We start from the raw sequence: 24,019 nt of genomic DNA, 5'->3' as shown, positions 1-24,019 counted from the left end.
AGACCACTGAAACGCACAGGTTGTCCGGTGGTGATGAGTGCTGGGGAAGAAATAAAGGCAGGGGGAGGCAGTCCCAGTGGGAGTGGCTGGTATCATTTTCAAAAGGGGGAGATTTTTTTTTTTTTTTTTTTTTTTTTGCGGTACGCGGGCCTCTCACTGTTGTGGCCTCTCCCGTTGCGGAGCACAGGCTCCGGACGCGCAGGCTCAGCGGCCACGGCTCACGGGCCCAGCCGCTCCGCGGCATGTGGGATCTTCCCGGACCGGGGCACGAACCCGTGTCCCCTGCATCGGCAGGTGGACTCTCAACCACCTGCCCCGCCACCAGGGAAGCCCGGGGGAGATTTTAAGAAGGTAAGGGAGCCCGCCTGGAAGCAACATAAATGGTCATCTACAGGAGCCTGCCTAGTTAAATCAATTATGATACATCCTTATAATGGGATACAGTGACGCCTTTAAAAGAGGAAGGCAGTTTTTAACGTGCCAAGCGTGGAAAGACCTCCAAGGGGATGGTTAGGGGTATGTGTTCAGTCTGCTAACTGTTTGCAGGGAGAAAATGACCCAGGTAGCTTTTGCTCTAACCACGGGCGGGACGGAAGTTTCCCCAAGAGTGCTGTGCTGCTGCACACGGTGGGTGAGTGGGATATGTGTGTGTCTATGAGCCATGCAGTGTGTGAGGCACTTTACCATCTTCACAGCAGCCTGTGAGCAGGCTCATTACTCCCTTCAGCTGAGACGGACTCGCAGAGGTGGAGAAACTAGGTAGAAAGTGGCACTGCTGGGTGACACACAGATCTCATTCCAAAGATTGCTTCTTCCACTACACCACCTTGCTTGTCACAAAAAAGCACTGTTTATGTGAACATCTGGGAGACCCTGCAACCACAGATGGGAGCGCTGCACCCCATACCCCAGGGCCTCCAAGTTTCCCCCAGTAGCAGGATACCCACAGTACTCTTCACCACCCTATTTTAAAGCTCTTGTTGGTAATTGGTTATAAAGAGCTCTTAGAAGAAGAACCCGTCAAAGGAGAACCTGAACCACACAAAGTCAAAGTCAACGGACAAGCCTTTACAAATGAATTTCAGCAGCCTCCAAGGACAGGTCCTCACTGGTTCCACTGGTCCTGCAACCCTCTCAGGCTACAGGGCTACATGAGGTCAGTGATTCAATTGAAGGACTCCACTTGACTTCAGGAAGTGTACCATCAATTGGGGTTTATCCATTTGGGAGGTTTGGGACAGAATGCCCATTCTAGATCAACTGGTACCAGCAATGCAAGTAATAGGCTACCGTTAGAGGACCATCTAAATAGCAGAATCAAGTTCAGCTCCACGTCTGACACCAAAGCCCGCACCTTAACCACCATTATGACCTCCCACCATCAGCCCTGTACTTGCTACTTGCTCTGGGTTAGAGACAGCGAACCGTCAAAGCCAGGAGAAGCAGCTGGGCAGACAATGGTATATGTGAAGAGCCTTCCAAACCTACAGGTTTTTGATTCTGCTCTCTGTTCCCTGGGGGCTTACAACAAAATCATCATGCAAGAGAGACAAGGACAGATGACAAGGACCCCTCCTTCACCAAACTTAAGTCGAGCTCCTCTGAGCCCTCTTCTCGACTAGACCTTGGCCTGCTGAGCCCAGGTTTAGCAAGAATCCTGCAAGAACCTCCCATCTTTGACATCTTATCAAGCTCCTCTTAGTCATTTTTCAGCCACTGACCCTCCCACTCTGCCTATTGGTGATAAGTCTCGGCTGTCCTTGATGTATTTGGAGTTGAACTCAGTTCTATACTGAAGTCTCTCTCTTCTAATGCAACTGCTGGAATAAAACCCGTCTTGCCATTTTTTAAAAAATGTCAGGTGCAATTACTCTTTAATATGGGACAGGTAGTTACTAAGTCAAGGGAGACCCTCTCTGGGCCTTAATTGTCCATCTGTGAAATGAGACGGTAGAACTAAACTATTAAGGGCCCATTCAGTTCTCAAATCCTTTGATTTCCTGTTTCAAGAGTGAAATAAAAAAAAAAGAATCCAAATAGGTCTTATCTCAAATCTCAAACAAAATATGGATTTTGTTCAAGTTAGTTAATCAAACTTTTTTCCATAGGGAAAATTTCTGATTCAGTGGCAAAGCAGATTCTAGATTAGAGCATGTCCTTCAAAGTTATCTAATTCTGATTCTATGGAAATTTTTTTCACAACTCTGTAAACCATGGATACTAGCAATGCTAGTAATTCATGTCTAAAGACATGCAAATGAATTCTATCAAGTGAAGGTTCAAGTGACTCTAGTGAAAGAAAGAATCCAGGCTTCACAAGGCACATTTCAGTATTTCTAATCTACAAATGTACTTTGGATTCTCCTTTCAACTGGTTGTAATACCTCACTGAATCTCCTCATTAATAAGTTAAATACAATCTTTAACACTGGTTCATTTTTATATCTGTATAAAATTATGACTTTACTTTTTAAAAATTATATTTTAACATTACAAAAGGTACTAGCAGCTATATCATATTTCAAAATATAGTCAAGAAAGCATTATTTATTATTTTTATTTTTTACATCAAAGATTTTTTTTGACATCTTTATTGGAGTATAATTGCTTTACAATGTTGTGTTAGTTTCTGCTGTATAACAAAGTGAATCAGCTATACGTATACATATATTTCCATATGCCCTCCCTCTTGCGTCTCCCTCCCACCCTCCCTATCCCACCCCTCTAGGTGGTCACAAAGCACCGAGCTGATGATCTCCCTGTGCTATGCCGCTGCTTCCCACTAGCTATTTATTTTACCTTTGGTAGTGTATATATGTAAATGCCACTCTCTCACTTCATCCCAGCTTACCTTTCCCCCTCCCTACATTTTTTAAATCTACTAATGATTACAATTAGGAATCTAGCAAAGTTAAATCTGACCAATGGTTAATGGTTTTTCTACAGTTTTATTTTCACTGCTTTTATTGGCACTTGAATTCCTTTTTTTGAATTTCTTCCAAATTACTATATTTTGAAACCTGGGATTAATAATAGTTTGTAGTCTTTTCCCAAAATCAATGAACATGACTTTTATAGCCAGATGTTAATTATTAAGTTTAATTTTGCTATAATTTATATTTTACAAAATTGAAGGATACACATTAAACTACAGAAATGTACAAAGTATAACATAAAATACCTGTTACCATCATCCAGATCATCAACTGTTAATATTCTGTAAATCCGTTAACCCTCTTTCCCCGTAAACAAAACATTACAGAAAAAATAGTCCCCCATGTCCTGTCCCATTCTCCCCATACCACAAGGTAACCACTACCGTAAGTTATTTCATTCCAATCAATTTATTATACTTTAAAAAATATATATCCACTTTATAAACATTCCCCTACTAACAGACATTTAGGCTGTTTCAATTTTTTTACTATTACAAACAATGTTGCAAAAACATTCTTATACTCATCTCCTTGTACACAAATGTCTCTTTCTCTAAGGTACTTTAGGAGTAGAACCACTGAGTCTTAAGATATACCTATTTGGGGGCTTCCCTGGTGGTGCAGTGGTTAAGAATCTGCCTGCCAATGCAGGAGACACAAGTTCGAGCCCTGGTCCAAGAAGATCCCATACGCCGCGGAGCAACTAAGCTTGTGCACCACAACTACTGAGCCTGCGCTCTAGAGCCCGTGAGCCACAACTATCGAGCCTGCATGCTGCAACTACTGAAGCCTGTGCACCTAGAGCCCGTGCTCCACACAAGAGAAGCCACCGCAATGAGAAGCCCGCTCACCGCAACGAAGAGAAGCCCCCGCTCGCTGCAACTAGAGAAAGCCCACGTGCAGCAATGAAAACCCAACGCAGCCAAAAATAAAAAAAAAAAAAGATATACCTATTTTGCTAGCAGCTGTACTGTTCTAAGATACTCTTCCAAATTTCTATCATCTCTCGAGAGTATCAAACTTCATAATTCCTAATCTGATAGATATAAAGTGATCTAATTATGGGGTTTAATTTGTCTCTCCTGGATTACAGGAAAATTCAAGTCTTATATGCTTAACCATTCAGATTTCAACATCCTCGACATATGTGATAATTTCCCCATCCTAAACTGGGATTCGAATTTTGGTCTACAAAGCAATGTCTGCAGTTTAAGGGGGGAAAAAATGTGGGTAATTTCCTAAAAAGATAGTCATAGGTGGAAAACTCAAGAGACAGCATTCGCTTCAGTATATTTTTACTGAACAATACTGGGTATGGTGTTCACCTCCTTAACAGTTCACAGTTTTTTCATCTTCTCTCCCTTCCCGCTGCAACAGTTTTTAAAACCCTCAGCAATTCTCCTGGGAATTACTGCAATGAGCTCCCTGGTGTGGCCTCTCTCCAACACCTTTCCAAATTAGAGAGTATCTAAGATACACATCTACTAAATTCGGCTTCCAGGGCTTTCAGGACAAAATCCAAATCTCTTACAGCAGCACAGGAGATCCTGCCAAGACGTGCCTCTCTGTTCTCCACTATCCACGTGAAATCCCTTGCTCCAACCAGGCTCCGGGACTCCAGGTCCAAAATTGGTGCTCTTTCCCTGTCTTCATCATGCTGTTTCCCAGGCGAAACGCTCTTCTCCTACATCTCATTAGCTCCTGCCCATCCCTCAAGCTCCATTCAATCATTCCCTTCTCTGCAAAGTTCTCTCTCTTCCCACAAGTCAGGGTTAGATGCTGCCCCTTGAACACTGGAATGGTTCATGGTAGACTGCCTCTCCCCTTTACGAAATAATCCCTGCTCAAAAAGCTGAGTAAGGCTCAATATATGTTTGCTAACGAATGCAGCCCTGGAGTGAAGAAAGCGGGGCTACTCCACTCACTACATACCACAGGGCAACTCTCAAATCCTGGGCATTTATTTTCACCTCTCAAACAAAGCATACGACACAAAGTTCCTTCTCCCAGCCCCCAGATTCTGCAGTTCTTGGCACTGAATAACACCTGTGGGTATAACCTCAACTCTAAGAGTTAGGAGAGGGGACCAAATCCAGGTAACTTTCACTTCCATTGTTGATGTGAATCATCCTGTAAGTCCCACCAGCTCAAGCCTCTGAGAAGTAGAGCTTTCCTGATTTCTCAGGAGGGATGTTTTTATACGTTTGGGTATATTAGTTGTGGTGGTTAACATAACCCCTTCCCCCCTGGACTACTGAGAACTAACTGGAAACTGGTGCAATCCTCCGCATTACAAGCCTCAACAGCTTGACCTGTTTCTAGACTGTGAAGATGGGAGCCAGGCCCCAGACACCTCCCGGCACTCTCTGGCTATGAGACCTTAGTAAATGTGCTCTCGTCTCGGGTCTGTTTCTCTCTGAGCTCGGAGGGGCCTGGGTCTCCTGCCAGAGCACGCGTAACAGAAGGAGCCCCACCCTGCCAACCAACAACCCCACAGCATGGCAGGCTGAGAGGTGCAGGGTTTCCCTCGGAATTCATCGTTTGCAGAAACTCCCTTTCGCTGGGTGAGAAATGGATTACTCAGCAAAGGCCGGGGAAACTGAAAATCCCTGCCTTGAAGCCAAGAGCTGCGGCAGATGGGCGACCCTGGTCCGGGGCTTGGGACCCGGCCGCAGTCCCCTGCCAGGAATCAAGGTTACCTGCGGTGGGACCGTGGGAACTCCTCGCAACGCGCCGCCTCCAACCAGCCACCTTCCGACGGTAGCCCTGCAGTGATTGCAGAGCAGCGTCCTCGCTCCCCGCTTTGAGGGTCTGCTGCGCCGTGGTGATTGGCGGAGCTTCGGGGCGGGGCGTCTTAGAAAGCCAATGGGAAGCGGGAAAGCGGCCGGAGAGTCGCAGGGACTACGAGTCCCAGCGTGCACCCGCCGGGCCTTCTGAGCTCCGAGGCTAAAGAAACCCAGGGAGGCGGGTACGCAGTGAGCTAGGGCTGGGTGGGTGGGGACGGGGGTCCTGGAGTGCGTGGGAACAGGGGGCGCAGTGATTCCACCCAAGGATCAAAGCCAGCGCGCGGAGCACTTTAACCCTCAGTTTCCAAACTTGTGCACATATTTGGAACCACCTAGAGTAGCTTCAGAGACACTGATGCCTCCGTCTCACCCTAGAGACTGTGAGTTCATTGGTCTGCGTGTGGCCTGGGTTTTGGAATCTTTAAAGAGCCCCAGGAGATTCGATGTGCAGATCTGTTTCGTCCTCCTAACAACCCCACGAGAGGGAGGAACTATTAGCGTACACATAAGGCAACGGAGGGAAGTTTTGTCAGGGAGGTTAATTTTCTGAAGGTCACACACCTCTGAAGTGGCAGAGCCAGAATGCGGAGCCAGGCAGTCTAGTTGCAGAATCCCGTGCTTTTAATCCATATGCAATGCTACTTCTCAGACGGTTGGTATTATCTCACAGGGAGAGAAAAATGAAATACTATACATACAAAGTGCCATGTTGTGGAGCACAGAAAGTTGAGTTGAATTATTGTGAGGGAATAAGTCCAGTTTTGCCCAAGAACATCAAGACGTCAAGTGCAAGATATAGGACTACATTCATGGGCTGTCTTTTTTGGTTTTTGGTTTTTTTTTGGCGGGGCAGCTTATGGGATCTTAGTTCCCTGACTAGGGATTGAACCCAGGCCCTTGGCAGTGAAAGCACAGAGGTGTAACCACTGTACCGCCAGGGAATTCCCTGATCTTCTTTTATAATCTTCTTTTACAGTAAATCATGGGTCAGCATACTATCCTGGGCCTACTGCCTATTTTGTGAATAAAAGTCTATAAGAGCACAGCCTCGGTAATTCCCTGGCAGTCCAGTGGTTAGGACTCCACGCTTTCACTGCTGGGGCCGGGTTCGATACCTGGTCAAGGAACTAAGATACCACAAGCCGCTGGTGCTGCCAAAAAAAAAAAAAAAAAGAACACAGCCACACCCATTGGTTTAGGTGTGACTGTTTTGGGGAACAAGGCAGAGATGAGTATTTATAGGAGAGACTATATAGCCCACAAAAGAATATATATACTGTCTGACCATTTACAGAAAAAGCTCACCCACCCTGAGTTAAGCAGCTGGCCCAAGATCACAGCTCCGGAGTGAACATGGGCTTCAAGCTCAGGTCTACCCTAGCCCAAGGTCAATTGTCATGACCACTATGCTTTCACAGTCTTCCTCAATGGGGAACATTAACATATGCCAGGTGTAACTGAACATGGAGAGAATTAGGATTCTGTCCCTTACCCTTGAAAACTTACTGTCTAGTAAGAGAGGCAGAGTGTCCTTAACCACTCCCTCAATTCACCCAGAATAAATGGCGACCTCTGGCTGGTGAGGCTTTCACAACTGAAATGGAATAAAAATAGTGGCCTGGTGCCAGGCATGTTTAGGCAAACAAAGGGCCGGGGGTAGCCCCCTCAGTCTCCCTCAGCATCACTGTGGGCTGAGAGCTCAAAGTTGGGACAAGAGAAGGTGGCTGAAAGTTGAGGACATGGGGAGGGGCGTGGCTGGGGGTTGCCATGGTGAAGGTCAGGTAAGCCTCAGAAGAGGCTGTAAGGTGTCTAGCCTAGGCCAGCCACGGGGAGGAGGCTGAGACGTGAGAAGCCTGGAATGGGAACTTGTAGGTGGTGGGCCATCAAGCTACCTGAATCCAAATCCCAGTTTTACTACTTACAAGCTGTGTGGCCTGAGCAAGTCGCTTAGCTTCTCAGTGCCTGGGTTTCCTCAACTGTTGAATGGAAAAAACGGCCCCTACTTCATAAGTTCTCTCTGAGGATTAAATGTGTTAACACGGTACTTAGCACCAAGTAAGTGCCCTGTAAATATTAGCTACTCCCTGTGTTAATAGGATCTTTGGTTGCTGGGCTATAAATTAAGAATCCCAATTAGGAAAAGAAGATGGGGATCTGGGCTTCCCTGGTGGCGCAGTGGTTGGGAATCCGCCTGCCGATGCTGCGGACACGGGTTCGTGCCCTGGTCTGGGAGGATCCCACATGCCGTGGAGCGGCTGGGCCCGTGAGCCATGGACACTAAGCCTGTGCATCCAGAGCCTGTGCTCCGCAACGGGAGAGGCCACAACAGTGAGAGGCCCGTGTACTGCAAAAAAAACAAAAAAGAAAGAAAGAAAGAAGATGGGGGTCTGACTTTGGGCACTGCCTGGGCTCCTGGTACCCACTCATGGGATGGCAGCAAGGTATGTGCTAATAGGAAGCGCCAGGAGCAGGGAGGTTGGCACCAAAACAGCACACAGGTGGCAGGAAGGTGGCAGGTTCCCCGTGGACATACAGGCATGGGGACCTCCCCATCAAATGCCCCTGGCAGAATTCTCACAAGAAAAGTCACAGTCTGGGACTCTTGCCACCATTCCATGCAATCAGAGGGTAATGAGGCTTAGCTGGATATGGATGTGGCCGCTAACTCTCACCAGAGATAAGAGCCCTGAGGAGCCATGTCAGATTCAGACCCTTTTCTTATCTAATGGTGGGAGATTAAGTGAGATGAAAATTATAGAGCAACAAGAGTTGGGGAGAGTGTGAAAGAAATTGGTTAGGTTTAGAGCGGGTTTCTCAACACTTCTCAGCACTACTACATTTGGGGCCCAGTAATTCTTTGTTGGTGGGAAGGTGGGGGCCTGTCCTGCACATTTTAGGATGTTTAACAGCATCCCTAGCCACTACCTATCTGATGCTAGCAGCACCCCTCTCCCAAGTTGTGGCAGCCAAAAATATCTCCAGACTTTGCCAAAAGTTTCCCCCATGTTGAGAACCTCTGGTTTAGAGAGAAAGAGATAGTTGAATATATCATTCATGCATGCATTCATTCACTCCATTTGATGTGATGGTTAAAGGCCTGGACTGTGGTTCCAGACCACCCGGGTTTCAATTCCACCTCTGCTACACTTCCTGGTTGTGTGACCCTGGGCGATCATTTCACTTCTCTGTGCTTCATAGTGTTGTTATAAAGACCAAATAAAATTACATGTAATGAAAAAACTTAGTTCAGTGTCCAGCCAAGTATCAGCTATTCACTGAGAGCATCATAAGTGCTGGACCCTAGCCTCAGCCCTGAGGGTCCCTACAGTTAATTCCTCCCACCGCAGACAGACTGATCTTATTTTTAAATTTAAATATTTCAATGGAAGTAAATGTACAGCTCAATACACTTTCACAAAGCAAACACGTCCAGGTAACCAGCACCCAGATGAAAGACTGAGCCTGGCCAGCATCCCAGAAACTTTTTTTTTTTTTTAAATGTTCCATACCCTCCCTTCCCCTGAGCATTTAACTACACTGCTCCCTGCGGCTCCCAAGTCCCTTTGTTTTTATTCTGACCAAGTACTACTTATTCTTTTTTTTTTCCTTTTTCTTTTTTTATTGTAGTAAAACATATAACATAAAATTTGCCGTTTTAACCATTTTTATATGTGCACTTCAATAGCATTAATTACATTCACATTGCTGGGCAACCATCACTACTCTCTATTTCGGAAACTTTTCATCGTGATTTCCAGCTCAAAAACCACCCCATCCTTCCAGAATAAAATTCTGCCTGGCTCACATCGCCTGCCTTACCCCATGACCTCATTTCCTGCCACATGACTCACTCCACTCCAGCCTGATGGCTTTCTTGCCTTTGTGTACGCAGCTCCCTCTTCCTGGAATGCCCTTCCCCTTCCAGACACATAACTAGCTCCTGCCCAAACGGCACCACCTCCTCAGAGCGGCTGCCCTGGGCCAGCCAACTTAAAATAGCACACAAACCTCTAGCCCTTCTAGTTAGCTTTTTACCTAGCTTTATGATCATTCTCTAGCCTTTTACCTAGCTTTATGATCTCATTTATTTTTTGTTAGTTCATTTCCTGGGGATCCACTAAAAGTTAAACTGCTTGAGAGCAAGACCCAGTCTACCTTACTTATTTCTATATTCACAGCGCCTAAAAGTGTAGCTGTCATATAGTAGGTGCTCACTAAGTAGGTAGCAATTGAATTAAATGGCATGATACAGGTAAGTGCTGTTTGCTGTGCTCCTGTACTCAGGGGGGGCACCATCTCTTCTTGGTTGTTTTTTAAGGATTTCCAGTCAATCAATAAGCATTTATTTACCTCTGTGGTAGGCAGTAGTCTAAGAATAACCCCCATAACCCTCACTCATGTATAATCTGCTCCTCTTTCAGTATGGGTGAAACCTCTGAAGATGATGAGATATCATTCCTGTGATTATGTTATATGGCAAAAGGAGCCTACTCTAATTGTATGAGCCCTTTAAAAGCAGAATTTTCTCTGGCTAGTGCTAGAGAGAGTCATTGCTGGTTTGAAGATAGAGGGGCCACAGACATGCAGGCAGCTTAAGGAGCTAAGTGAGGACTTCAGCTGACAACCAGCAAAGAAATGGGGACATCAGTCCTACAAACTCAAGGAATATAATTCTGCCAACCAGCTGAATAAGCTTGGAAGTGGATTCTTCTCCAGAGCATCCAGGTAGACACCCAGACTGGCCAACACCTGGATTTCAGCCTGTGAGACCCTAAGTGGAGAACCAAATTGAGTTCACCTCTGATGGCCACGAGGCTACATAAGTCTACCCTGTCTCCAGACGCCATTTGGAAAAGAGGAGGGAACAGAAAGTATATTAGTTAGAATGCAGAGTCAGCTGCTATGACAAAAACCATAGTGACAGTGACACAAACAAGATGGGTTTCTCTCTTATGAAACACTTCAAGTGTTAGCAGTCCAGGGCTGATAGAGAAGCTCCCTGGTGCCGGGACCCAGATTCCTTCTGTCTTGAGCGCTCCCATTCCTAGATCGTTGGCTTTATCTGGTCCAAGATGGCTCCACACCATGTCACGTTGCAGGCAGCCAGCTGGAAAATGTACATGTATGTTACATCCTGCTGGCCAGAACTGAGGCACATAGCCACACCTGGCTTCAAGGGAGGCTCAGAAATGCGGCCTTTCGTTGGGCAGCCATGGACCCGGCTAAAACTCAGGGGTTCTGTTATTAAAGGAAGCAAGAGAGAGTGGGTATTTGGGGCTATCCAGCCATTTCTGCCACCAAGAAGACAGCCTGAAAGACTAGTAGGTTTTCCCCCCAGATCTGAAGGAAAGTGATTTAAACCAGAAGAACCTGAGGAGCCTCTCATTGGCAGCTTGAAGCTGTCTTCCTTCCCCCTTTAAGCCGTCTTCCTTCCCCCTTTAAGCCGTCTTCCTTCCCCTGCCCTTTTACCCTGCAAGATCCAGTCGAAGGACGTAGAGGAACACAATATTTTCTGCACACCTGAGGGGCCTGTGTAAATTTTTAACCCTGCAAAGAAAGAAAACAGAACTAGGTAAGCTTTGTAGTCCAGCTCTGTTCCAGAACAGCCAGGCAGGCCTGCACCTCACCCTCGGGAGAGGGAGAAGGGAGTTCCATTGCCAACAAGCACCGGCACCGCAAAGCAGATGTAGCGAGAGGAGCATGAGCCTTCTGCAGAGGTTCCGTGAGCGCTCAGTAAATTCTGGGTGACGACAGAAGAGGAGGAGGTTGTGGGGTAATCAGAGACAGGCCTGAAGTCAAGGACCTCAGGAGCCAATTTTAAAATGTCTTTTTTCCCTTTAGTATTAAAGCTGCCGGGGCTTCCCTGGTGGCGCAGTGGTTAAGAATCCGCCTGCCAATGCAGGGGACACGGGTTCGAGCCCTGGTCTGGGAGGATCCCACATGCCGCGGAGCAACTAGGCCCGTAAGCCACAACTACTGAGCCTGCGCGTCTGGAGCCTGTGCTCTGCAACAAGAGAGGCTGCGATAGTGAGAGGCCCACACACCGCGATGAAGAGTGGCCCCCGCTTGCCACAACTAGAGAAAGCCCTCGCACAGAAACGAAGACCCAACACAGCAAACATAAATAAATTAATTAATAAACTCCTACCCCCAACATCTTCTTTAAAAAAAAAAAAAGCTGTCATGTTTTTTAAAGCTCACTCAGGACCTGTTAGCAGTGTATTATTTTATCATTTAGTCCTCTTTAAAGGATTAATTATCTAATAAAGTCTATGAAGTAGGGGCTATTACTATTCCCATTTTACAAATGAAAAAGTGAAGGCTCAGAGAAATTAAATAAATGGCCCAAAGTCTGTAAGGGAGTTTAGCCTGGAGAGCAGGGGTCAGGCCTCAAGCTGGGTGGGGGCTTTTCTCCTCCAAGGATACGGTCAAGGTTGTCTTCATTACCTAGTGGGGTATGCTTTTCAGAAGGACCAAGGTAGAAATTCTGACTGGTCTTAATACAGTTAGTTCTTGAAGGGGAGACACTGAGTTGTATAAATGAACGTGTGTGTGTGTGTGTGTGTGTGTGTGTGTGTGTGTGTGTGTAAACACAGGTCTTATTGTGAAATCTGAAATCTGTGGCCCACCCAAGGGAAACCCACAGTTTTTCAGACTCATTTCTGGCCACATTGTATGTCACCACCACAGTCCTTTCTTCTTTTACTTCTACTTTTTTTTCCTCCAAAGTCACTCTTTTAATGTAAAAACATTGCTTGGAGGAAAAGTCTTGGTTTTGGCTTGGAGTCGGGCTCAGCTGCAGTGCTATGTGTCTCAGACCACCAAGGCAGAAAAAAATACTTAAAGTTCTTTTGTTTGTTTGCATCAGAGCAATACTGTGGACAATGAATCACCTGACCCTTTTAAGGTGACTTTCCATGTAATATTTTGCAAAATAAATCAGGATATACTTGGAAGACAGGGACAGTCCATAGGAACTGTCATGGATCAGTTCCCTAGAAACAAAGCCTGAGAGGTGATCCTTGTGCAAGTCAGTTGTTGAGGGCATGTTCTCAGGAGAAACCTAGAGGGGAGTGGGGGAAAGGGACAGGGCAAAAGAAGGAACGCTGAAGAGATATGGATTCAAGAAGAAGTGGGCCTCAGCCTCATCCCACGAGGAGCTCTGAAGCACACCTTGTATCATAGAGGTTGTTCCACCCACCTTGGCCAGTCATTGGCCATGAAGAGGAAGTATAACCTCCAGGGCATCTCCTGGTGGGGGACAGCTTCCCTTAGCCAAAGGCAGGGTGGGGACCAACCTAAGAAAGGTGCAGAGTGAGCTCTTAGCATCCAAGACCTGGTAGTTCACTGGCCCAGTGAAGGGATCCTGGGCAGAGGGCACCAAGAGCAACCACTACCCTGGAACCATCCCAACTTAAGCGTGATACTAAAGTCGAGTATATATGATAGATTCTTGGTGTTGTATTCTTGGGTTAATTTTAATAGACTTTATTTTTTAGAGTAGTTTTAGGTTCACAGCAAAATTGAGCAGAAAGTACAGAGAATTCCATATACTGCCCCACCCCCTTACCCGATACACCCACAGCCTCCCAAACAATCAACATCTTGCACCAGAGTAATGCTTTTATGACAACCAATGAATCTACACTGATACATCCTTATCACCCAAAATCCATAATTTACATTAGGGTTCACTCTTGGTGTTGTACAGTCTATGGATTTTGACAAATGTATGATGACATTGATCCACCATTACAGTATCATACAGAATAGTTTCCCTGCCCTAAAAATCCTCTGTGCTCTGCCTGTTCATCCCTCCCTCCCCCAAACCCCTGGCAACCACTGATCTTTTAACTGTGTCCATAGATTTTTCTTTTCTAGAATGTCACGTATTTGGAATCCACAGTATGTAGCCTTCTCACATTGGTTTCTTTCACTTAGTAATATGCATTTAAGTTTTTTCCATATCTTTTCACGGCTTGAGAGTTCATTTCTTCTTAACACTGAATAATATTCCATTGTCTGGATGTACCACAGTTTATTTATCTGTTCATCTACTGAAGGACATTTTAGTTGTTTCCAAGTTTTGGTAATTATGAATAAAGCTGCTATAGACATCCATGTGCAGATTTTTTTGTGGACATGAGTTTTCACTCACTTGGAGAAATACCAAGGAGCACAACTGCAGCATCACATGGAAAGAGTATGTTTAGTTCTATAAAAAAATGCCAAACTGTCTTCCAAAGTGGCTATACCTGTACCATTTTGCATTCTCCCCAGCAATGAACAAAAGTTCTTATTCTACATTCTCACCAGCATTTGGTGTCTTCAATGTTTGGGACGTTGGCCATTCTAATAGGTGAGTAGTGGTATCTCATCGTTGTTTTAATTTGCTATTCCCTAATAGCATACGATGTTGAGCATCTTTTTATATATTTATGTGTCATTTCTGTATCCTCTTTGGTCAGGTGTCTGTTCAGGTCTTTTGCCCATTTTAAAATTGGGTTGTTAATTTTCTCATTGTTAAGCTTTAAGAGTTTTATGTATATATATATATATATATATATATATATATATATATATATATATACAGGATAATAGTCCTTTATCAAATATGTCTTTTGCAAAATATTTTCTCCCAGCAAGGGACTGGGATAGAATGGGGAGTGACTGCTAACAGGTACAGAGTTCTCTCTTTGGGGTGGTGAAAATGTTCTTAAATTAGATATTGGTGATGGGTGCAGAACAGTGAATATATTAAAAACCATTGCGGGAATTCCCTAGTGGTCCAGTGGTCAGGATTCTGTGCTTCCACTGCAGGGGACATGGGTTCCATCCCTGGCTGGGGAACTAAGATCCTGCAGGCTGCGTGGTATGACCAAAGAAAAAAGAAAAAAGATGTCTAATTTTGCAAATTCCCTGGTGGTCCAGTGGTTAGGACTCCGCACTTTCACTGCCAAAGGAGTGGGTTTGATCCCTGGTTGCGGAATTAGGATCCTGCAAGCCATGCAGCGTGGCCAAAAAGAAGAACAAAAAACCCCACTGGGGGCTTCCCTGGTGGCGCAGTGGTTGGGAGTCCGCTTGCTGATGCAAGGGACACGGGTTCGTGCCCCGGTCCAGGAAGATCCCACATTCCACGGAGCGGCTGGGCCCGTGAGTCATGGCCTCTGAGCCTGCACGTCCGGAGCCTGTGCTCCGCAACGGGAGAGGCCACAACAGTGAGAGGCCCGCGTACCGCAAAAAAAAAAAAAAAACCACTGAATTGTGCACTTTAAAAGAGTGAATTTTATAGTATGTGAATTATATCATAATAAAGTTTTTTTAAATTTGTGCTTTAGAGCTAAGAGGTATAAAAATTTTAATTGAATATTTTTATAGACATTTTTAATAAAAAGTTGGGTTTCAGGTCAGAACATGACTTCCATATTTACATAACTTTAGTATCACTCTCCCTCTTTTTAAACTTTTTTAAAATTGAAGTATAGTTGCTGTACAATATTATATAAATTACAGGTGTACAGTATAGTGACTCACAATTTGTAAAGGTTAGACTCCATTTATAGTTATTATAAAATATTGGCTATATTCCCTGTGTTGTACAGTAGATCCTTGTAGCTTATTTCATACAAAATAGTTTGTACCTTTTAATCCCCTTCCCACCTTATTGCCCCTCCCACCTTCCCTCTCTCCACTGGTAACCACCAGTTTGTTCTCTGTATCTGTGAGTCTGTTTCTTTTTTGTTATATTCACTAGTTTATTGTGTTTTTAAGATTCCACATATAAATGATATCATACAGTATTTGTCTTTCTCTGTCTGACTTATTTCACTTAACACGATGCCCTTCAAGTCCATCCATGTTATTGCAAATGGCAAAATTTCATTCTTTTTTATGGCTGAGTAGTATTCCACTGTGTGTGTGTGTGTGAGAGAGAGAGAGAGAGAGTGTGTGTGTGTGTGTGTGTGTGTGTGTGTATACCATGTCTTCTTTATCCATTCATCTGTTGATGGACACCTTGGTTGCTTTCATATCACTCTCCCTTTTAATGTACACTCTCTGTATTTTATGCATCCTTGAAAGCTGCCTTCAATCCTTTCTGGAATTAAAACTAGATGTAAATAAATAAAGACAATGCCTGGGACTTCCCTGGTGGTCCAGTGGTTAAGAATCTGCACTTCCACTGCAGGAGGCATAGGTTCAATCCCTGGTCAGGGAACTAAGATCCTTCATGCTATGTGGTACAGCAAAAAAAAAAAAAAAAAAATTAATAAAACCAAAAAGAAAAAAGACAGAATGCCTGATTCATCTTTGGGGGTCTGGAAATTTTCACAGGTGCCTTTGCAGTATATTTTCAGCAGCAAGAGTGAAACTGAGAATGTGGTGCTGAGATCCAGCCCCAGGGGTTACAAGTCACATGTTCATTCTGCTGAGCCTTAGGGAAGCACACTTAGTTAACAACACAAATGGTCAACATCTCCTTTGGCCAGTAAGCCCTTCTTAGTCATTTGACAGATGCACTTCACTGCCTTTGACTGTCATGTGATAGTGTGGGCTGGCCTGGGTCAGGTGGCTTATCCAGATTAACTGAGGTCAGTAGAGCCAGGCACGTCTCCTAGAACTGTGTCCTGGGTGAAACCTCTAACATTTTGACCTGCCCAGAATTGTCATACCTTAGTGTACACTGATAGGCAAATAGAACAATTCTTAGCTTCCTGGAATCAGAAGGTGCCTTGGAGAAGGCAGTGAGAGTGGAAAGAAAATGAACTATCCAGAGACTTGCTGGGCAACCTTAGATGAATGGCTCCACTGCCATGGGCCTCCAGCCCTTTCTCATCTTGAAAATGAGAGGGTTGAACTCAGCGATCCCTAAGACCTCTTTCAGTTCTACAGATTAGCTGGTGTAGGGCTTCCAAACTCTTGGATTTCACAGATCATTACAGTTCCCACAAACCTTCCATAAATGACACAGGGTGTTTACTTTTTACTTTCCAAGGAAGGACAATAAAAAACCAACTACTATTACTGCCAATTTCTATCACATCACTTCTAGGAAGAAAGGATATATTAACTTTAAAAAACATGGGAAGGAAATAATCTCAGAATAAAAGACAGTCCTTGTTAAGAAAAGGGGTTGGCAACTTCAACATGTGCACTCTATACTCATTCTGTCCTTCTCATTTTAAGAGACAGCTTTATTGAGATATCTACATGTCATATAATTCAATCATTTTAAGTATGCAATTCAATAATTTACAGTAAATATATAGAGTTGGGCAACCATTCCCACAATCTAATTTTAGAGCATTTCCATCATTCCCAAAAGACCCCTTATGCCCATCTGCAGTCACTCTCTGTTCCCACCACCAGGTCCCAGTTATCACAAATCTACTTTCTGTCTCTATAGATTTGCCTTTTCTGAATATTTCATACAATGGAATCATGCATTATGTAGCCTTTTGTGTCTGGCTTCTTTCATTTAGCATAATATTATAAAAGTCCATCCATGTGTCCAGGTATGAGTACTCCACTGTTTTGTTTTGTTTTGGCTCAGTAATATTTCATTGTAAGGATGTATACCACACTTTGTTTATCCATTTATCACTTGATGGACATTTGGGTTATTTTCACTTGTTAGCTATTGTAAATAATTCTGCTATGAACATTCGTATGTGAGTTTTTGTGTGGATATGTTTTCAATTCTCTTGGGTATATACTGGGTTGGCCAAAAAGTTCGTTCGGCTAATAAAGTTCTTCGTGAAAATGAGGAAAGGGTCTTTTATTTTTACTTAAAACAGAACAAACTTTTTGACTGACCCAATACCTACAAGTGGAGTTACTGGGCCCCCTAAAGATGTCTATGTCCTAATCCCTGGAACCTGTGAGCATGTTTTCTTACGTGGCAGAAGAGACTGCAGAGGTGATTAAGGATCTTGAGATGGGGAAATTATCTTGGATTATCAAAGTGGGCCCAATATACTCACATGGGTCATTATAGAGAAAAGAGGGAGGCAAAAGAGAGTGTCAGAGTGGCGTAGCATAAGAAAGACTCAACTGGCCATTGCTAACATTGAAGATGGAGGAGTCCATAACCCAAGAAATGCAGGCAGCCTCTTAAAAATCAAGGAAGCAGATTCCCCCTAGAACGTCCAGAAGGAATGTAGCCCTGTCAACACCTTGATTTTAGACTAGTGAGACCCGTTTTGGACTTCTGACCACAAGGACTATAAGAGAATACATTTATGTGTTTTTTTGTTTGTTTTTTTTGCGGTACGCGGGCCTCTCACTGTTGTGGCCTCTCCCGTTGCGGAGCACAGGTTCCGGATGCGCAGGCTCAGCGACCATGGCTCACGGGCCCAGCCGCTCCGCGGCATGTGGGATCTTCCCGGACTGGGGCACGAACCCGCGTCCCCTGAATCAGCAGGCGGACTCTCAGCCACTGCGCCACCAGGGAAGCCCCTATTTCTGTGGTTTTAAGCTACAAAGTTAGTGGTAATTTGTTACAGCAGCCATGGGAAACTAATACACTGGGTCATAAGCTAATCCTAGCTCTACTTTTACATCACTAACAGAACCATTTAGGGAGACATCAGTGGTTGGAATTAAGAGCACAATTTGCTAGATGTATGGGTTCGGAATCCACCTCTACTACTTACTGTATGTGATCTTAAGTTTTCTTAAATTTTCTGTTCCTCAGTTTCCCCATCTGTAAAATGGAGTTAATAATAATACCTTTCTTGCAGTCTGTTATAAGGATTGAATGAATAGGACTTAGTACAATACCTGGCATATGGCATATACAGAATCATTTACTGTTATCATTAATCACATTGTCTTCCCAGAACAAAGGAACAGAGGTGAAATCAAAAATCTCCTTAAACCTTTCAAAAGATATTTTCTTCCTCCCATCAACTCTATTAAAACCTCAAAGTTCTTTAGACCAGGTTTCCCCTAGAGCGAAGATAAAAGTTTGAAGTCCCATCTTTGGAGAATATATATATATATATTTTGTGTGTGTGTGTGTGGTACGCGGGCCTCTCACTGTTGTGGCCTCTCCCGTTGCGGAGCACAGGCTCCGGAAGCTCAGGCTCAGCGGCTATGGCTCATGAGCCCAGCCGCTCTGCGGCACGTGGGATCTTCCCGGACTGAGGCACGAACCCGCGTCCCCTGCATCGGCAGGCGGACTCTCAACCACTGCGCTCCCAGGGAAGCCCCTGGAGGATTATTTTTAAGAAGAAGTCTTGGCCCAGTCTCCTGGCTGAAGAAGATGGTGATGTTCTGCCAAAAAGTTCTTGGCAGACCCGGTTCCCTCTACCACATCTTGCTCAGAAATCACTGCTTGGTCCAGGGACAACTAGCTGTTATGTGTTTTCATCCAGTCCCTCAAAACATGGTAAGCACTTTGCAAATGTTGGCTGAATACCAAATGTATGTGAGAGAGTTGACCAGAACAACATTGTGGTTCCTACTTCTGGTGACATTCTTTCTAGAGTAAATGAAGTTCCTTTCTGACTTTTGGATGTAGAATAACTTTGGAGATGATATAGCCCAGGACCCTGATTTTGCAAATAAAGAAATGGAGATGCTGAAGGAAACATGACAGCTAAGATCATACAAGTTAGCTGCAAAGCAGGACTTGAATGTGGCTCTTCTGGTTTCCAGCCCAGATGCCTCTGTAGGTGTTGCTACACATCAAAGAGTCTAAGATTTTGAGGTGAACCTGGGCTGATCTCTGGTCATGCCCTGAAAACCACTTGTTGAATCAAGTTCCTGGTATCATGTTGTCTCATTTTCTTATCCTTCCTTTCCCCAATAAAACTTCTTTTTCAATTTTAGTGTTCAGTAAATCAAAGAAATGCTATCAGTATTATTTATTTTGCATCTTCTTTCTACAGCCTCAATGAGCATGAAAAGATATTGGCAAAATCCACTGTTATCTTTGGCTGGTATCCTAGAACCCATGACTTCCCCAAACTAGGGATGAATTGCATAGCGAACCTGCCTCGTGACGTTTAGCAGAACACACAGATAGTAATTAACATGATTTCAGAGGTAAAAATAGTTAACCAAAGTTGAACAAAAGTAGACCTAAAAAAAAAAAAAAAAAAAGGAGACCTAAGTTCCTCTTTTTTCTTCTTTCTCTGTAACGAAGCACTTGGTTACAAGTGAAATGGCTGACTAAGGAAATAAGAAAATCAAAACGGGAAGCAGTAAATGGCTAACAAAGTTTGTACTCAATAAAGGACTCCCAGACAACTTTATGCTTCCATAAATGAGTGAACTGACCCTGAACCTATGAAAAGTTATGCAGAGTTATGAATAGATTCAACACTCATCTTCTTAGGGATGCTTTATGCTAATAAACTCCCAGGACTTCTTACCTTCCTTTATATCATTAAGGGAAGGACCTCTGATGTCTTCATACTATTCCTATCCCTGCACAAATGCTCTTTTGTTATCCCCTCCCCAAAATTTCTTTACCCAGGTCCTCTAAAAGATCTCTTTATTTCAAGCACTGTGTCAGTATTTGGATCTTTGCCAAATTTTTTAATGTTTTATTTCTTTTTCTTATTTCATTACATTGACTGGGACTTTTAGTACAATGGTGAACAGCAGTGGCTATCCTGGCTTTTTAAAAATAATTTACTTTGTTATTTTGAAATATTTCAAATGTAAGACAAGCCTATAGAATGACAAATGTCCATATACCCACATTCCAGCCTTATCAAGTGATAACATCATGTCATTTTGTTCTGACCCTGAAAAAACTTATGTCTGAAGGCCCCTCTGTCCCTGCTTCCTCAGCCCAGAAGTAACTACTGCCATAACTTAATGTTTATTATTCCTGTAAGTTTTTATACTCTTACTAGGCGTGCATACATCCATAAAAAGTATATAGTAGGAGATATCTGTATATGTATGGCTGATTCATTTTGTTGTATAGTGGAGGCTAACGCAACATTGTAAAGCAACCATACTCCAATTAAAATTAATTTAAAAAAAAAGAAAAAAGAGAGTATATAGTACAATTAAAGGAATGGAGGAAACTTAAATGCATATTATTAAGAAAGAGGCCAAACTGAAAAGGCCACATACTATAGGATTCCAACTATATGATATTCTGGAAAAGACAAAGGTATGGAGACGATACAAAGATCAGTGGTTGCTAGGGACGGAGCAGGGAGAGATGAAAAGGCAGAGCATAGAGGATTTTTAGGGCAGTGAAAATACTCTATGGTATTGTAATATGATGGCTATATGTCATTATACTTTTGTCTGAACCCATAGAATATACAACACAAAAAGTGAACCTTGTTGTAAATTATGGGCTTTTGGTGATCATGATGTGTCAGTGTAGGTTCATCCTTGATAAAAAGTGTACTGTTCTGCTGAGTGATATTGATGATGGGGGAGGCTATACCTGTGTGGGAGCAAGGGGTACACGGGAAATCTCTGTGCCTTCCTCTCAATGTTGCTGTAAACCTAAAACTGCTCTAAAAAAAGAGAACAGTCTTTTTAAAAATTACGTAGTATTGGGACTTCCCTGGTGGTCCAGTGGGTAAGTCTCCACGCTCCCAATGCAGGGGACCCAGGTTCGATCTCTGGTCAGGGAACTAGATCCCACATGCCCATCCCACAGCTGAGAAGTCCGCATGCTTCAATGAAGATCCCGTGTGCCACAGCTAAGACCTGGCACGGCCTAAATAAATAAATATTTTTAAAAATTATGTAGTATTATTTCACAGATTTAAAAGTTTTAAATAGATGTTATTATACCATATAAACATCCTTCAGCAACTTCTTTTTCTCACTCATATTTTTAAAATAAAAACAGGCAATTCTGATCAACTAGGCGCGTCCGGAGCCTGTGCTCCTCAACGGGAGAGGCCACAACAGTGAGAGGCCCACATACCGCAAAAAAAAAAAACAGGCAATTCTGATCAACTAGACAAGTATGTATCAAACATTCCATGAGACACAGTGAAAACCGTGAAGAGCTCAAACTCTTGCTCCACGCTGGCTGAGCAGAACTCCTACCTCATATCACATTGTCTTTTCTTGTTTTGATTTTTTATTATGGAAAATCTCAAACGTTTACTAGAGTAGACAGCACAGCATAATGGACCTCCGTGTACCTACCTATCAGTTGTTGATCAACCGATGGTCAGTCTTGATTGATTTGTATTGAATCCCACCAAATTCCCCAAATCCACATAATTTTATAGTAAATCCCAGACGTTTATATCTTATCTGTTGTAGTCAGTCCCCAAGATGACCCCCAGTGATCCTTACCTCTGGTTCCTCACGTCCTTGTTTATTCCCCTCCTACACTAAATCCGGGATGGTCTGGGTAGCCTGTAAAATTCGGTGAAAGTGTTGGTTTCTGATCTCTGAGTCTGAGTCATAAGGTATTGCAGTTTCCTCATTGGCCTCTTGGATTGCTCACTGTGGGGGGCAAGGCCGGGTCTAGGACAGCGGTCCCCAACCTTTTTGACACCAGGTACCGGTTTCGTGAAAGAAAATTTTTCCACGGGAAGGGCCGGGGGATGGTTCAGGCGGTAATGCGAGCGATGAAGCTTCACTCGCTCTCCCCGCCGCTCACCTCCTGCTGTGCGGCCTGGTTCCTAACAGGCCACTGCCCAGTGCCAGTCCGTGGCCCGGGGATTGGGGACCCCTGGTCTAGGATGACATAAGCAAGGCACCTAGGATGCAAAATATAGGGAAGCATTTACTCTCAGGTGCCAACCCTACACTTGTATAACCCCGAGAGTGCGTCCTCCTTCAGGTTTGCCCTCTAAGTGACTCACTTCCCTCACTACGGTCCCAGCCCTGGTGGGGGAAGCAGCTGCCATTCCATGAGGACACTAAAGCATCCTTACAGAGAGGTCCATGTGAAGAGACAGAGGCCACCCATCAACAGACAGCGCTGACTTGCCAATGAGGTGAGAAGCAGATCCTTCAGTGTCGGTCAAGATTCCAGATGACTGCAGCTCATGGAAGACCCTCATAAGACAATTTGATCCAGAACTGCCCAGCCAACCTGCTCCCAAATCCCTGCCCACAAAACTGTGGGAGGTAATATATAACACCACATTGTTCAAGCTACTAAGTTTGGGGATAATTTGTTATGCAGCAGTAGATAACTAACACAGAGACTGATACCAGAAGTAGGTGCTGCCTTAACAAAACCCTAAAAATGTGGGATTGGCTTTGAGATCAGGCAAGGGGTGGAAACTGGATGTACCTTGAGAAGTGTGTTAATGAAAGCCTAAAGAGCCTCAAAGAGGCAGTTAGAAGTAGCTTAATGGCCCCCAGGGGGCCTGACCATGAAAGGTTAAAGGAAAATGAAGAAAATATTATCAAAAACTGGAAGCAAAGGAATTATTGGTATTTAATGGCAGAACTTTTAGCCACATTGTAATCCATAGTAACATGGAAAGTAGACAATCTATCTAATTAAGCGAGTGATCTAAGAAAATTTTTAAGCAGAGGGTTGAATGTTCACCTGACTTCTTATTGCTGCCTATAGTAAAATGCAAGAAGAAAGACATATGTTCAAGAAATAACTCTAAAACGTAAATTTTTTAGGACTTGCCAGATTTGAAAATTCCCAGAATCTATAGATAGCAAACAATGCTAAAATTAAGAAATGACTTCTGGGAAAAAAATCAGAACACAAGTATAAAAACATGGTTTAAAGATGAAGCCAAGGGCTTCCCTGGTGGCACAATGGTTAAGAATCCACCTGCCAATGCAGGGGACATGGATTTGAGCCCTGGTCTGGGAAGATCCACATGCTGCGAAGCAACTAAGACTGTGCGCCACAACTACTGAGCCTGTGCTCTAGAGCCCATGAGCCACAACTACTGAGCCCATGTACCACAACTACTGAAGCCCATGTGCCTAGAGCATGTGCTCTGCAACAAGAGAAGCCACCACAATGAGAAGCCCACGCACCGCAGCAAAGAGTAGCCCCCTGCTCGCCACAACTAGAGAAAGTCCACATGCAACAACGAAGACCCAACACAGCCAAAAATAAATAAATTAAATTAATTAATTTAAAAAACAGATGAAGCCAAGGGTGGACTATAAAATCCTTTACTAACATGTTAGAAAGCTCTAAGGCAGTGCCTCAAATAATGGTTCAAACAATAAGACATCTAAGAATTTTAAGAACATTGTTCTTAGGCAGTCTCAGGCAAAGCCCAAGTAGAGAAGAGAATATCTTAGAGATTCACGGGTGTTGATTTGCCTAATAACGTAAACTCCGGTAAGATTCATAAGGGATCTACAACATTT

General features: G+C 43.9%; 1 protein-coding gene across 1 annotated transcript in view; it reads right to left on the bottom strand.

The window, feature by feature from the left end:
- The window catches only part of LGMN (legumain), a 34,950-nt gene extending 29,219 nt beyond the window's left edge, over window positions 1-5,731 (bottom strand). Inside the window, exon 1 of the mRNA XM_060004016.1 lies at window positions 5,636-5,731. The gene's annotated coding sequence lies outside the window, so the exon portion shown is untranslated. The remainder of the gene's footprint in view (window positions 1-5,635) is intronic.
- Between the last annotated feature and the right edge of the window lie 18,288 nt (window positions 5,732-24,019).

The sequence above is a fragment of the Delphinus delphis genome, chromosome 2, assembly GCF_949987515.2.
Source record: "Delphinus delphis chromosome 2, mDelDel1.2, whole genome shotgun sequence".
Classification (NCBI taxonomy): Eukaryota; Metazoa; Chordata; class Mammalia; order Artiodactyla; family Delphinidae; genus Delphinus; species Delphinus delphis.
The sequence above is the reverse complement of the archived record's forward strand: the minus strand, read 5'-3'. Positions and strand labels throughout refer to the sequence as shown.